Source organism: Sturnira hondurensis, unplaced genomic scaffold, assembly GCF_014824575.4.
Source record: "Sturnira hondurensis isolate 20B ecotype Veracruz unplaced genomic scaffold, ASM1482457v3 Scaffold0009935, whole genome shotgun sequence".
Classification (NCBI taxonomy): Eukaryota; Metazoa; Chordata; class Mammalia; order Chiroptera; family Phyllostomidae; genus Sturnira; species Sturnira hondurensis.
This window is the reverse complement of record NW_028082566.1, coordinates 790,985-807,434: the sequence shown is the minus strand read 5'-3', so window position 1 is coordinate 807,434 and position 16,450 is coordinate 790,985. Positions and strand designations below refer to the sequence as shown.

The 16,450-nt window shown below is 45.6% G+C and overlaps 1 protein-coding gene across 2 annotated transcripts in view; it reads right to left on the bottom strand.

Moving 5' to 3' along the window:
- The window catches only part of PRICKLE1 (prickle planar cell polarity protein 1), a 102,595-nt gene extending 96,456 nt beyond the window's left edge, over positions 1 to 6,139 (bottom strand). For both annotated transcript variants that reach the window (XM_037058133.1, XM_037058136.1), the window contains exon 1: positions 5,870 to 6,139. The gene's annotated coding sequence lies outside the window, so the exon portion shown is untranslated. The remainder of the gene's footprint in view (positions 1 to 5,869) is intronic.
- Positions 6,140 to 16,450: the final 10,311 nt, after the last annotated feature.

Genomic DNA, 16,450 nt, shown 5'->3' with positions numbered 1-16,450 from the left:
AGGATCTCCATGATCCTGCAGCCTGGGTTAATTTCGGCTGTCTCTACAGGGGCTACATGAAGCATGGCATTTACAAATTTGGATTACACAGCACTATTTATTACACCATGGAAGAGTTCCAAAAATGCCAGAAGAGACGTTGGCATTTATGCAAGTCAACCACTGTTCAATCCAAAGAAGCACTATATTCTATAGGATGTTTTTGCCAGGATTGAAAGCGCCTGTATGAAAACACCTTAATTAGGACCATCTTAGCACCTTGCTATTGGATAGCCTCTAGCTCAAGGTGTTACGTTTCAAATGGGCCAACAAGCTGGCAACAGAACCCCCACCCCACTCTGCACCCCCACCCCCCTCCCCGTCATGTAACCAATCCCTTCACTCCAAGGCCTGAGAGTGTATATTTTCTTATTTTAAGATTTAATAAGTCAAGTATATCTGGTAGCTATTAAAAGATTTAAACCACTTCTGTTTTAAAGGTTTCAGTGTTCCGAGATTTCAAGCCCACAGAGGGGGCAAATTGAGAGGGTTTGGTTCCTTCCCCCCATCTCCCATTTAAAAAATATCCTATTGACCTCCCTCTACCCTTTCAATGCATTTCTGACACATGTTCATGGGCTCACAAAAAGAAACATAGAGGAATGTGAAGGAAAGATAGTATACCAAATAATCTCCAGTGACCTAAAAAGATAATTATGATGACAGATTCTTAAAAACAGTGGGGGGGGGGACCTTGAAAACATTAACTACGTATACTATGCTACCAGATAACCCCTTTTTTTCTTTTCTTCTTTTGGGGAATCCAAACTGCTGGACAATGTTTTCTTTCAAATTCCCTTTATGGAACAGTTCAGTTATGGCTGCTCAAAGCAAAGGGCCATCTGAGAAAACCAGGGCCAATATTGTATCACATCAAGTGATGGCTACTTTATATCACTTTTTAAAAAGGTAACAAAAGTAGGGGGGTGCTGTGAAGGTGGTTATAAAAAACTTCACAGGAAACCAAATAGCCTTTATTTAAATTAAAAGCAATCACAGCCTGATTCTTGGAACACACTTCGAAATGCTTTTTGGCATGCAGCTGCTGCATGCCGCCAATATTGTGTGTAATTGGAAACATTTCAAACAGAATTGTTACCGAAGTCAAAGACCATAATTGCGAGCTGTGGGATCTGAGCCTCAGATAAAAGAAGGGCAGCTGAGTGAGCGCATGCTGCATGGAGGAGTCTGCTTACGGGTCTGCATCTGACTGCAATATTTTCACCGTATTATTGACAAATCTTTCTTTCCAGAGGCCTAAAGAGAAAAGAAGGAAACAGAGAAGCACACACAAAAGAAAGCTGGTGGGTGCTATAAATCAGCAATTGGGACAAAACTCTGAGGAGTTACAACACTTCAGCACTAGAACAACTGAAATAACACAACTCGTTTTTTTTTCCTCCTGAAGTTTAATCCGCTGGAAATGAAAGGCATCTTTCCCAAGAGTTTACCCCAAATACACCAGTGAGAAAAATGCAACTTCAGTTTAATTAGTCGGTTGTTTTTTAGGATTGCTCAGGACCGAACTGCTGATGGACAGGGGTGGAAAAAGTTCAGTAAAGGTAAATGACAGCTACTTGCTAGTTTACAGCTCTCAGTTCTAAAATGTTTACATTTGCTTCTGCCTTGCTGATGTTTTTATTTTTTTATTTTAAATTTAAAATCTCCCTTTATACGGAAATGAACCTGAAGGGTCTAATCAGTTCAGGCTGGGCAATCATTCTTGTTCCTAGAGAAAGGTCCCTTCCAAAGTGACCACAATGCATTGAGTTTAGTCTAAACATGTGCACAAAACTGAGACTCAGGAAGAATTATTACATTCTCGTTGAGAGGTCTGATCCCCCCAGTAATGTGAACAGTCAGTGCCAGTGGACCCCTGGCTCAGGAACAGTTCTTGGAAAAACCGTGTCATTCTGGCACACAGGAAAGGGATCTGATTATTCTTTCATATCTCCGAGCCAGAAGTGTCATGACATCAGCGTGCTCCAACTTGTAAAGCACGTTTCTTCCCACCGTCTCTCCTTCATCAGAGAGGGGAGTGGGGGAAAGGAAGGTGTGGGTGGGTCCTTACGTCAGGCCAAGCCTTTTCCACTGCTCCAAAATATTGCTTCACTAGCAGACATGTAGTTAATGTCCTTGACTTCAGTCCAGTACAGCCTTAAACGTGAGGATGTGAACACTGTTTACTGGGGGCATGGAGGTTGCAACACTGAATGTGTGTCTAGGACAGAGAGGTCCAGAGGCTGGGGCTGCTGCAACTTCCCAGATGCCACCTCTGTCCCTGGCGGGCTGGCTGTGGGCTCCACGTGCTGCCTGAGGTTTCGAGTAACTGCACCAAAGCATGACTTGTCACCTGGATTATTTTATTTTCCTCTCCCAACCCGTTTGCTCACACCAACCTTCTAAAGATATTAGTGTGAAATAGGGTACTGTTTTTTTCCGTGACCACAAGGAAAAGTAGGAATGGTCCCATAAAACACTAACTAACTAACCAACCAACCAACCAACCAACTAACCAAGAAACATAGCTCATTCACTTTCTCAGCGCTTACTTATTGTGGAATAATGACACCTGGATTTAAGCAAATTGAATATTCTCACACTAATAAGAGTTAGATAATTGATATTATTCTATGTGAAATGAAAGGGAAATAGGAGCTATTTTTCTAAGAGGAAGGCCACTCTAGTCTGGTCAAGTGACATCTTCTATCCCCAGTGAGACTCACTTTGATTTGTAAAATTGCTTTCCTTCTTTAAAAGGAAAAAATTATTCTTCATAAATGACTTTAACCAGGAAATTAACTGCAAAAACTAGGATATTGGCAATGATAATCTTTCCTGAAAATAGTTTCCTATAATGTTGGGCAACCCAAAGTAAATGGATAGGCCACTAAAAGTTACTTAATTTCTAGAAAACAATTTTTCATTTTATTTTAAAAGATTTATGTATTTATTTATTTTTAGACAGAGGGGAAGGGCGGGAGAAAGAGAGGGAGAGAAATATCAAGGTGTGGTTGCCTCTCTCTCACCCCCTACTGGGAAGCTGGCCCAAAACCCAGTCATGTGCCCCGACTGGGAATCAAACCTATGACCCTTCTGTTCTCGGGTTGGTGCTCCATCCACTGAGCCACACCAGCCAGGGCTAGAAAATAATTTTTTAAATTCTTGTTCCATCTCATAAGTATTATGAACAGTCACTCATAATACTCAACTCTGTGCTGTTATTAGTAAGTCATTATAAGAGATTTTAGAGAAATTATCTTAAAATGTCATTTTTTAAAAACTTAGATTTAAGCTTACTTTTAAAAATCTTTCATTAAAAAAACTTCAAAATCTAACCTTTTTTCTTTGGTCTTTTCAGAGTTATCGATAGGAGAGGATATTATGAACAACCAGACTTTACCCACATCTGACTCTTAATAGTTTAGCTATTAACCCTGTAAGAAATTTTTCTCCCCAGTTGCTATTAGATTTTATTTGGGCAACCCAAGCTCACTCATTACAACCTACTTTATTATAGAAACAAATCATGGTTCCATGGACCTTGATTATAAAAACATGATAAACTTTTAAAGTTCACTGGTTTTGCTGGCAGGACTGATTAAATCTGTCACTTTAGCAAAATATATCACATTTCTTTAAAAACCCTACAAATCAACAGGCTCACAGAGTGAGAATCACCAACTAGTACCAAATTAAGAATGGAAAAGCATTCGTTTACATCAATATGGCTACCTCTATGTGGCACCCAGTTTTTCCTCCCCTCCTCCCTCCCTTCCTCCCTGGGCTTATTCACGAAAATGAGTCACTATTGTTAGCCATGATGTATTAAAGCAGAGATTTTTCAAGTTCATCAGCAAGTGTGCTGACTCTTAACTGTGGGTAACGTCCATTTATTTCTAGCACCTTTTAGTTTTCATACGTAGAGCACATGCATTGTTAACCTTTAAATCCTTTGTATAAACATTTCTGGAAGAGCTTGTAAAATATCTCCTTCTGTGTTTCCTGACTCACCAGTTGATGGCATTTAGAAACCCTCTGGTACCAGCAGGTGCTGTATTTTGCTTTCTTCAGGCTCCAGCTGAGCTACAATGACAGATTTCTGTCCCAGGCCAAGCCCAGCCACCTAGGCTAGGACCACATCGGAGGAAAACCGAACAGGGCCCCACCAGACAGCAAGATAAATGGCTGCTGTTTAAGTTTAAAATCCCCTGGTGGGAGTAAATATTGTTCCAGAGAAAAAGGCTTGACAAATATTGCATCATCCTTCCAGAGCTGTCTTGATTAAAGCAGAATCTTTGGATTAAGTTGGTGCTTAATTCAAAATGTATCTATCTTGCTGTCATGGGATTGTTTTTTTCTTCCTCGAGTCTGAAAACAGACATATTGTTGGGGATGGTCAAACAAGGCTGCCGCCTGCCAAGGGGGCTGCAGCCCACTCTTGATAATAGAAGGAGGCCGAACACTGACACTTCACTGAGGATAATGGAGACAGCAAAGGCTTAGTGGGAAAAGGCCAGTTGTCACCTAAGTGACAGGCAACAGCTGAGCTCACACATCTGGAGCTGGATCAGGGCAAACATTCAGCAGCCCTCACCCGTCTAAACCTTGGGCCTGTCTGAAGGGACAGATGGAAGTTCCTTTCACTCCCAAAGTGCATTAAAAAATATCTGATGGTGAACCCCATCAATTATATAATATCAACTGCAGACACCACCTTCTGAGGTACTGATTAAAATGAGGAGGTAGGCAAAACTGTCTGGCGTGCACAGAGACAATTTCATTAAGTATAATTTGTCCTTCATAAAGTTCATCCGAAAAGCCACGTATACACACATGCATTTTACAGCCCAAATGCATCTGAACTCCTCCCGAGAGGCAAGGTGTTCGTTTCTTTATGCAGGTCCCCATGGCGTGCTCTTCCCCGTGTTCAGGCTGCAGTTCTGCCTCCCGTCCGCGTTTTAAAATCAGCAAGCAAACGTGTCTGGCTGGTGGCTCTGAGCCCTCCTTGGGCAGTCTGGGACTCGGTGCGGTGCCATCCGACCTTCCCCCTTCCCCACCTCGTTCTTCAGCTTCCGGAAGACAATCTGCGGACAATTTTCCCAAAGTCCCAAAATAACACAGCACTGCCAATAGGCACTGGCGATGCCGCTTGTTTTTCTTAGAGGGCAATGAAAATTTAACAGCTTTCTGCTGCATCCTGAGTCCCGGTCCTGCTAATCATTAACATGCCCGGTTTCTTTAACTTTTTCTGTCTAACGGGAGGAAGATGCTCCCATTCTTTCCCATAAACGTCCTACATTGAGAAAATATCTTTGCCCGGGCGGGGGGTGGGGGTCGGCGAGCTGATGCACCCCGGACAAAAAGCGACCGGCCCTCTCCCCAGAGTCTCTGGAAGGCTCCCTCCCAGGGTCTGCACCCTCCCTCCCGACGCCAGTAGGTGACAGGCGATCCTAAGCGGCGGGCATGCCAACGCACCCTCGCCTTCCTGCGCCAGCATCTCCCTAACTCTGGGGCCACTGAATGGGTTTCCGCGCAGGAGAGAATCAAGGGAAGAGTTAGTTGTAATGCAGCAAACAAGAGCCATGCGGGCAGCCTATCTGCAGCCCTCCCGGCGCTGCAGCCTAATATCTGCTTTCACTGTCGACACAGCCCAACAAATCGAATATGACCTTCTGCCTTATTTCCCGTCACACCGATCCAGTCTCAGTGTCACAGACCCTCCCGCAGTGACACCGGAGGTGCCCGGCCCTTTCCCTGCGGGGCTCGCTGCCCCCCGCCGCGCCCGCAGCCCTCTGCAGAGCCCACCGGGAGCCGCGCTGCCACTCACCCCGCGCGAAGGACAGAACTCGGCTGGACGGTCCGCGGCGCCGCGCCGGCTCTGCGGAGCTGCGGTTCGTGGCGTCAGCGGTGGGCGAGGGTGGGCAGCACGCGAACCATCCAGAGCCCAGAAAGTCGCCGTGCCAGCCGCAGCGCCCCTCGGGGAAGTTAGCGCAGACGGCGCGAGGCAGGCACGTCCCGGCGCGCGCTGTCGGGCGGCTGCGGCCGCTGGAGGGACCCGGCGCTGGCACCCGGCTGCGAGCGGAGTGCCCTCGGACTCGGAGCCCCGCGCCGCCGCGCCGCCGCTCACCCCGCCCTCGGCCGCCGGGGCCGGGCGAGAGCGAAAACGCGGAGCGCGGACGCCGCAGCGGGATCCAGGCCGCTCGGCGCGCCCACGCGCACCCTGGCTCGGCCGGGAAAAGCGAGGTCGGTGCTCGGCTCCGCGCCACGAGGCAGGCGGGCGAGTGTGCGGCCAGCCGGGTGGGACAGCCTCCGTGCGCAGCTGGTCCTAGTGAGCTGGGTTCCTAGTGAGCTGGGTTATCCGTTAGAAGTTCACCCAGGCGCAGCCTTGGGTTCTCAAGTGCACTTCTGGCGTCTCTTCTTTGCCCCGCCCCCAATTTTATGCCTTTTTTTTTAAAAAAAACTAACATTCCTGATAGATTGAACGACTGGAAGGGGAAATAAGCAAAGCCAATTTCCTCAGATCAAACGGTTTGAGGGTTGCCTCTTTGAGTTTCTTTTCCTTTGGTTTGCGTAAGTGGGTGGGTGGGTAGTTAATTAAACTCTTCTATTCATTCCGGCGCGCCTTGCTGCACTGGGGACTCACCCGGACTCGATTCTATCTGTGTAATCCCACAGGCACTGCATCCTAGCAAGAAGCAGATTAAGCTTCTAGTCCGTTCCCTTCCCTCCTCGACGGTTCTGTTCATTTCCAAGAAAACCTTCAAGTGTGGGGAGTGAACGCGAAAACCTCAGCCCACCCCAATGTTCAGAGCCGGATCTAAGTTAGCATGGCGCACCGCAAGTGGTGTTCAAAGTATTAATTTGATCACGATGATCATTTTTCACTGGTCAAACTGTTCTCCATGTTTTCAGTCTGCCCAATTCCCAGGGCTGGGCTCTCAGGCACGGTCGCCCAGAATGAACTAAAACTCAGCCTGTTTGAAAGTTTTGCCTTGACGTTTGTGTCATCCTAAAAAACTCACTCTTTCCAGCTCCTGATCAGCGGAGTCTCACGTTGTGTCGGTACTTCCCCTTCATCCCCCAACCCCCTGTGGCAGAGAGCAGACCCCACGGCAGCAGCTACTAACCCCAACTTGACAGGTGTCTCTGAAAAGCTGGGGCTTCTGGACCACTCAGCCACTTCCACAATCCTTTAAGATACTGTTTTTATCTTCCATGCAGAGGAGGGTGTTATGTGTGTCTGTGTGAGTGCGCGCGCGCGGAAGCGTGGGGGGTGGGGGGTGGCGTAATGTGGAGGGTGTTGATTTATGCAATTTTTATGCCTGTAAGAAAAATCAAAACTGCCAATTTAAGATTTTTTCGTCAGCGTTCCAAATCTCATTGATTTTCATTGGGAGTGAAACGGAGAGTTCTCAGCAAAAACTGAGCAAATTGAAAAGGATGTAAGGAAATAACATCTAAAGACAAGAGGAGGAGAAGATGCTACAAATCCAGGGAAATGTTTGTGCTGTGACTCAGATCTCCCCTGCACTGTAGAAACTCCCTCCCCTCCAGATACCGGGGCTGCGTTCCTGAACCACTGAGCACAGATTACTCAGGAAACCAGGATGTTGCTTTTGAAGTGACTCTACTGGCTCAGCGGCGTTGGTGACTGACGGGCAAAACAACCTCCGCGGTCTTGCTTCTCAGCATTTCATTGGAGTTTGCTTTCTAGGTTGTGTCTGTTTATCTTGCCGGGGTTACAGATGCTTCTATCAGGCGATGCATTTCTAGCTTCTATCTAAACTGCAAAACCGTCCAAGAAGACTGACCAAATAATTTATTTCACCCATGGAGGTAGTGACAAGCAGTGTTTTCCAGAGCGAAGAGTCCAGTCTCCTTGTTAGCATTTTTGGGTGCCTCTCTGTTTCAATGACTCAATCAGGACCTTCGAATGAGAGCAGATTCACTGCAGGGCAGTGGAAGAGAACCAGTGGGAGATGGGGTGGAGAATGCCATCATCCAGTTTCTACAGCCCTGGGAAAGTCCCCTTCTGTGGGTCACTAAGCATTAGTAGCAGGCAGGGTTAGGTATGGAGAAGCCCCCGAGGAGAAGATTTATAGAGCTTGCTTTTGGGTCTCTCTATTAATTGTGGAAAATGCTCCTTTCTTATGATGATACCGGTACTGTGTGGTGACATCACAAAGGTTTTGTTTATCACACAGAGCAAACATGTTGGGCACTGTAGGGCCAACAGTTGTTCCCCTAAGAGACTCATTGACTCTTTGAACAAGTGTGTACGGGTCAACATCTTCCATAGTCAATGTGGCTGTGACACCTGGTCTTCAACCTGGACTCTCCTAAAGTTAGTTTGGGTGCTACCTGTGATGGTTTGCCACCAGAGCTGTCTGAATCAAATCTCAGCCCACTGCTTATCCAACGTAGCCTAGAATAATGCAGTTAACCTTGAGGAGATGCTTAGTGTCTTCGTTTATAAGTAAGAAGGATAGTAATACCCATCTCAGGGAACTGTTGGGAAGATTGAGTGCTAGGTGCGCAGAAAGGACTCAATGGGTGGAAAGTTCATGTAATGCCAGTTTACAGACATCGTCTCACAACCAGCCCTTTTTACACTAGCCTCCATGCGAAACCCTGCAAGTTAGAAGAGAATCATTTTAAAATTTAATCTGAAAAAAAAAAAGAACTTCATTGTGGACTGCTGGGTTGCTTCTGGGTCTTTTATATTAATGGTATTATCTTCTTTGTCTTTATGAACCAAAGTGGTACCACTGTAACTGTTATAAATAAATCAATTCACTCAGGTAACATCTGCTTTTCTCTTAAAGCCTTTATAACAAATATATCTTAAAATAACTGTGTCCTCCAAAGATTCAAATGTTGAAATATTCTCCTCTAATACTTCACAATTTAACCTTATTTGGAGATAGGGCCCTTCGAGAAGAAATCAGGATAAAATTAGGTCACCCTAACCCAGCGTGACTAGAATCCTTGTAAAAAGGGAACGTTTGGAAGCAGACACAGACACAGGAAGAACACTATGTGGGTGATGCGTCTACAAGCCAAGGAAGCAACTCCCCAAGGGGGAGAGACATGGAGCAGATTCTCCCTTACAGCCCCTAAAACGAGCCAACCCTCCCGATACCTTGGTTTCGACCTCCGGCTTCCAGAACTGTGAGACAACACATTTCTGTACTTCAGGCACTCCGTCTGTGGCTCTTTGTTAAGGCAACCCTAGCAAATGAATTCAACATCCAACCAAGTCGTGCTATGAATGCCTCTTGTTTCATTGAAGTGTACTTTCCTGTGAAGATGAGTTCACATCAGCTTGGGCCATAAGACTGGGACTTAAACAAAGAAGGACTTGATGGTGCAGCAGGCCATTTGACTCCCAAATCCGTTTGACTCCTAGTTTTTGCTTTGTCCCTATTTCTCTAGTTTGTCCACATCTGGGACTCCTTTCCCAGCCTGCAGACTCAGCCCCACTGAGTGTTTCCAGGGTGAATCAGTCTTGACCTTGTTATGACCTGCTAGGCTTAGCTGTACGGTTAGGTTCCCTTGCTCTAAATCCTACACAGTCTTTACAGGGCTTTCTGGACCCAGTGCACCCTCCTTGGATTAACCTCAAAACTGCCTCATCGCTCTGACCAGTGTGGCTCAGTTGGTTGGGCAGAAAGCCCCCAGGTTCCATTCCTGGTCGGGAGTCATGCCTAGGTTGCAGGTAGGGGCCCATACAAGAGGCAAGTGATCAATGTTCCTCTCCCTCCTTCTCCCTCCCTTCTTCGCTCTACACATAAATAAATAAAATCTTTTTGTAAAGGTGCCTCATTTTTGCATTCTCCTTTTCTCTCTAGTTTATTTTCCTACTGCTCCCCACCCCTGTTTGCTCTAACCATACAAGTTATCTACGGTTCTTCAAAAGCATCAAGCTAGTCTATCCCTGCATGCTTTGAACACACCTAGAATGTTACCTTCCCCAAACTGCCCTGATAACTAGCTCCTGCTTATCCTTTATAATTCAAACCAAGCATCGCCCTCTCCATCGTCCATTGATGTGCTTATTTGTTGTTTTGTCGGTCCAGCATCTGTTTCTCTTTTGTAATGCCCCAGATTCCCTTTGGGGAACCACCTTCCCCCACTGTCAGCGGTTTCCTTGGCGACCCATTCCTGGTTTTGCAATTAGGATCATGTGACCCCGTCCTGGGAAATTAGAGCACTGGAGACCCTTGATCAGAAGATTGGTTCAGGGATTAGCATGTGACCCAGGTCAGGTCCCGGGATTTTGCAGGAACTTTTGGAAATCTCACAACGGTAATTTCAACTAATATTTATTGAGCACTTATGTATCTCTTTGCTGGAAATTCAACAGTGAACCAAAGTCTCTAGGCTTTTGGATCTTATTTGAGTCCCTGGATCAAACACTATCCGAAAATACACCCTAGCGCCGAACATTTCAGGTTAAATTAATATTTTTTGTTGCCTTTTAAGCCCGTTTAGGGTTTCAGTGACTTTCAAATGAAAGAATACTAACTGGTACATCCCTTTAGAAGCTGCTTTCACAGTTTGACTTTCTACTCCTTTATTACTTCATTTGTTTACTTGATGGATTACACTAGAACATATTCCAAAAAAAGGTTTAGGTCCATTTGTAACTATGCAACAAGGACATATAGCAAGTTAACTTGAAACTATGATTTGAAAATAGGTATGAAACGTGAAGCAGAAATGAGACAAATTCATAAAATTCATCCTGTGCAGACTGAGCCACAATTAGCTTCCATGTTTCTAGCAGCCGATATAGCAAGGGTTACATAATTCTCACACGTCTGAAAATGTGTTCAGGATGAAAGGGATCCTATTTGGAGAAGTGCAACTGTTTGCTGAATCAGAGAGCAGAAAGAAGCACCCCACCCCAGGTCATCATAAAGAAAAACGATGAACAACATCCTTGAAAACATCCTTAAAGGGCCCACAACGGTGTGTTTCGTGGGGCTGTTTCTGAGACCATCCCTCAGTTCACTTTCCAGGAAATTCATTTTGCAGAAGGAGCCATTGAATTCACTTCCCTTTGTGACAGTCCCTTCACCGTGTGCATGATGGTTCCAGAAAAGTGAGCCATGCAGAGTGCTCTCTGGTAGCACATAGCAGGGGCAAGCCACGGAGATGGAGGGGATGGAGGTAGAATCAGGCAAGGAAGGCTTCCCGTGAGAAGAGGCACACAAAAGATGAGCCAACCTAGGCAAAGATATATGCACGTGCTTGTGTGCACCCACATGTGTAAGGAGGGGAGCACACATATGGCGAATCTCAGGGTGCAGTCTGGCTGTGCCTGAGGAGGAAGGGCAGAGTGTGGGTGGGGCTGGGATGAGCCTGCAGAGATTGGCCGAGGCCGAGGCATGAAGGAGCTTCAAAGCAGGGCCAAATTCGTTGTGGGAAAATGGTGAGTTCAGTTTAGGATGAGGAAAAAAAGTAACCTTCCAAATGGAGTAAGAAGTAACCAAAGAGATATTTACAAGGGTGTTAGAGGAAAAGTATGATGTGAAAGAATTCCAAAGAAGGTGCTTCCAGAAAGGGCAGTACCTACCCTCTTCTGGGAGAGTTTAGACTATTGCAGGGGTGTCCGACCTGTGGCCAGTGGGCCATAGGCAGCCCAGGATGGCTGTGAATGTGACCCAACACAAAATCATAAATTTACATAAGGCCTTTTCTTTTTTTGCCCATCAGTTTTTGTTGCTGTTTTGTATTTCATGTGTGGCCCAGGACAACTCTTCTTCCAGTGTGGCCCAGGGATGCCAAAAGGTTGGACACCCCCGGTAGAGCAAACTGTGTTCCTTGGAACCCTAAAAGTTCTATGAAACCCCTAAAGAACGATTAGGGTTTCAGGGCAGCAGTTAGGTTTAGGGGCAACATCTATCCTCTCAAGAACAGGGAGTGTCAGGTTGTCAGCATTTAACTGTAGTAGCTGAGGTTCAAGTATGGAGTGCAGTCCCAGGCAGTAGAGGAGAAGGGGGGGTGGAATCCAGCAGGGAGTGTGTGTGAGAGGGGCAGAGCTGCTGCGTGCAGGAGCCCTGAGGAGACACCCAGCACCGGGGAACCAGGTTAATTCCAGGCCTCCATCACCAAAACGGAGGGGCCGCAGTAGGGGACAGATTGGTGATTTATTTATCTTGCTTCTCTCGTTCTGACTTCCGCATTTACACTTCAAACCAGACACTACCGATTTCACATACCTGTGAGTCAGAAAAAGAGGGAATTTTTGCTCATTGCCGTTAATCCTATCTACTTTATTTCATGTCTATTTTGTGCGACGTGGAGACACCCAAGACTAAGGTAGTCACTTTGACAGCTTAAGAGAATGACGTGATGGCTTCTGATACCCTTTATGGAAATATCCTGGTTAAATGGCGCTTTGTTTTCTCTTTTTTCATCTAAGGGGAATTTGGGGACTTGCGGTGGCCTCACTGAAGGAAAACTAAAATCAGCCCTCTGCTTCCGAAACTCTAGATCTTAGATTTTACTGCATTTTCTCTCCTTTTAATAAAAAGTAGCAATTCCTGCTTCAGAATGTTGCTTATTCTTTTGGCCCTAGGCCCGAAGATCTCCTATAGATAGCACATGGAGTTCCACAAATATCTCCAACTATGACCTGCAATGTCTAAATTAGCTCCTGGCCCCCCCGCCCTGGGCCACTAATGCTTTTGTCAGGGCAGAAGTTCCCAGATGTCGGAGTTTAAATAATTCCATGACTCCGAGTCGTACTCCCACCTCATGACCCAACTGCCACCCTGAGCCCAGGATTTGTGAGGCATTAAAATAAAATGAAGCTCAAGCAAGCGTATGAAGAAAAATTACATGCTCAATAGTGTGGTCATGGGCTATATGTAGAAAAAAAGGGCAACTTTCACACAGAGATTGCCAGGTTTATAGTCCATTTTCTTCCAGAGTTTCAGATGGGAGGGGGACAGAGGGAAATAGTGGCTGTGTGTCATTTTGAGAGCAGCGAAGGAAAAAAGGAAACTGGAGTTCTGCTCGCCAACTCTGAAAATTCAGACGGGCAGTCACATGGTAGGGAGGGGGTGAGAGCAGCTCGGAGTGGCCTTCCTGACTCCCTGGGAACTGGCTCCCAGGCAGGCACCGTCCACCAGGATGTGGTTTTCTGCTGAGGGACAGCCACTGAGGGGCCTCGAAATGAGCCTTTTTATGTGGGAGTGCTGACTAGGTGACTAGGCACGCTCTTCTCTGCATTACTATCCTGATGCGTTAGCAAAATAATAGGTCACTCATGAGGTGATTGGACAAAATACGTAAAGGAAATTAGTTTACTAACTCCATTAAGTTAAAAGGCAAACGGGAGACTGACACAATAATCAGATGGTAATATTTTAATTTTCAGGATTAGGTATGTGACAGGGAATTTCTCTTTGCACCTTGCTTTCTACATTGTGAAATAACGAGGTATAAGTAGCCTTACAAACAGAAGAAATCAGGGAGCCATGCAAACCAACACACTTAATACTTTTTATAGAGTTTCAGAGTTACAACCTACACTTGTGAAAAAGTACTATTTCAGCCACCAAAGCGGTATAATTCAGTATGAGAAAGTGGAAAAGAAAACAACCAAAAGACAACTATCTTACAGATAAAGAGCTGAAAACGAACTCAAAGAATCAGGAGTACATTTTTCCCAAGTGAGTGGTGTGACCTCAACATGGCGAGATCCAGCCCACGCTTTTGCATGGCACAACTCTGCAAGTTGTATGAAAACTTCTCTAATGTGAAATTGGAGTTGCTCTGGTTTTCATACTATCTCATTAAATAGGTTAGAGGAGGCAGGCAGTCCGTCCACCAAGATGTGGGAGAAATGTGAGGTATGTGGGTGACAAGCGTGAGGAGGAAAAGGAAGAAAAAGGAGGGGTAACTCTGAGAACACAGCCAAAGGAAATGAAGAACCTCTTGTCACAACCAAGGCAGGATATATCAAAACTAATGTGTCCCCCCAGCCCCAAATTGAGGTAGGCGCATCTGTCAGGGAAGCACGCTCCATGGGAGAAAGTCATTGAAAACAGAGCTGAGTCTCCTGGTTTTTCATGGTTCACATGCTTATCAATGGCTGGGTGACTGGCCCTTGGAAAGCTGTCGTTACTGCTCCTGACACTATTTTTATTAGGGCCTTGAGGGTTAACACTGGAGGATTGTTTTCTTTTTATTAATAAATATAATTAGTTTTTATTGATTAACATTAAAAATATATTTATTGGTTTAAGAGAGAGAGGAAGGGAAAGAGAAAAAAGAGAAACATCAGGGTGAGAGAGAAACATTGATTGGTTGCCTCCCATGAGCATCCCGACCAGCGATCGAACCCAAAAGGTTTCGGTACGTGGGATGATGCTCCAAACAACTGAGCCACAGTGGCCAGGGATCTTCTCACTTTTCAAATTTGACCCTGAAATTGATTGAAGATGTCTAGCAGAAAACGATGGAGCATTCCCTGGTATATGAACGTCATAAGGATGGGGAAACTAGCTGCATTATTGTCCGTGTTCCAGTGGTCCCTTCTCTCCCTCTTCTGTAACGAGTGAGGTTTGCTAATGTATCAGAAAATGTTTTCATCATCTGTCCCCTCAGCTGGCACTTCATACATCTGCTCTTATAATATTTGGTATGCCTTTTGTATTTTAATGCTCTGATTAGATTGTTGGCCCTTGGAGGGCAGGGGCCACTTCTGAGACTTCGTTATGCCCTTCACATATACCTCTGTGCTTGGTTTTGTGCCTGCACACCATCAGAATGCAAGAAATATGGGCTGATTAAATGTGTCGTTCCACACCCTAAAAATGCTGTGAGACAACACCATAGTTTTTAGATCAAGAAGAGCTGTGGGAGGCCATTAGTGCAAACATCTAATTTCACAGGGGAGGAAATGAGAAGAAATAGGGAAGGATGGGCTCACAGTCACATGGTACAGTGGGGATTAGAACTCAGCTGTCAGACTTGACTCTTTTCCTTTGTTCTTTCCCAGTTGGGGAAACTACTGTCAATAAGTCAAGTTCAAGGGACTAGGGGACGGGCAGTAAAATGCATGGGTGGCCTACATCATGCATGGGCTGGAAAGTCACTCACTGTTCTCTCACTTTTGTGTAAAATAACCATTATGTAGGCTTAGCACCAGTCGTTCTGCATGTCACTCAGTGCTGAAGGCTAATAGGAGCCCAATGCAGGGCCAGGCGAATGATCCACTAAGCAGTAGCTCCCAGGCATGCGTTTAGATATGAAGAAGAGAACAAGGCAGCAAAGAGTGTGTCTGTTCCCTTTCTTACCCAAGGCCAAGAATGCACCCGATGTCTGTGAAGTTTCTTGTTAAGTAGCTATTTCTGGGCCACTAGCCACGGGGCAAACATTCTTTACTTAGACCCCAATCCAAAGGGGAACATGCAGATGGCTTTTTTCTTTCTGTATCCCAAACGATGGCCTCTCTTTTCCCCTCTCCTCCCTCTTTCCTTCTGGGAATACTTATTGATCACCTACCCTATGCCGAACAAAATGCCAGGTAGAAAAGGGGGAGAGAGTTATGAAAAAGAGCTGGCTTGCTCTGAAGCACACAATTTTATGAGGGAGACAAATGTCATACATAGTCATGGAACAGTGAGGTAAAAGCTGACAGTGTGAATGGGGAATCAAAGGAGGGGACAACTAACGATATCTGTGAGGCCAGGTGAATGCTTTCCAGAAGTGACATCTACTCTTTACCAAAGAGTAATGGAGGGGAGGTGTGGTTTCGGTGGAAGACAAAGGTCCCCAGCGGATGGGGCAGCATATGCAGATGCATGAAAACACGACAAGAAATGGCGTGCTCAGGGACCCAGGAGTAGTTCAGTACGCTGGGAAGCAGGGAGCTGAAAGCTGAGGCTGGAGAGTGGAAACTAAAGGACCCCAGAGGCTGTGCTAAGCAGTGCGTAGTTTAGCTTATGCTGGTGGGGAGGGAGAAACCGGCAGAGCAGAAACTGACTACGCTAATGTCTTTTCCTCAAAGTAACACAAATTGCTGACTATAAAAAGTACTGCTAAAGAATAAAATAACATGTATCTGGGCTCATCTCATTTTTCTACAAAGTTGAATATTAGTTCTTGGAGATACCTTTTGCAATTATAAGGTTATTCCAAGTGGTACAGTAGTCCTTTTTTTAAAAGTATGTTTTATTGGTTATGCTACTACAGTTGTCTCAATTTTTTCTCCCTTTTCTCTCTCCTTCGCCCTGCACCCTCCACCCTCCAGCGTTCCCCTCCATCCCACCTCGATCATGTCCATGGGTTGTACGTCTTAGTTCTTTGGCTTCTCTGTTTCCTTTCCTGCTATTCTTAACCTTCCCCTATCTATTTTATGCCTACCAAATTATGCTTCTTAATTTCTGTA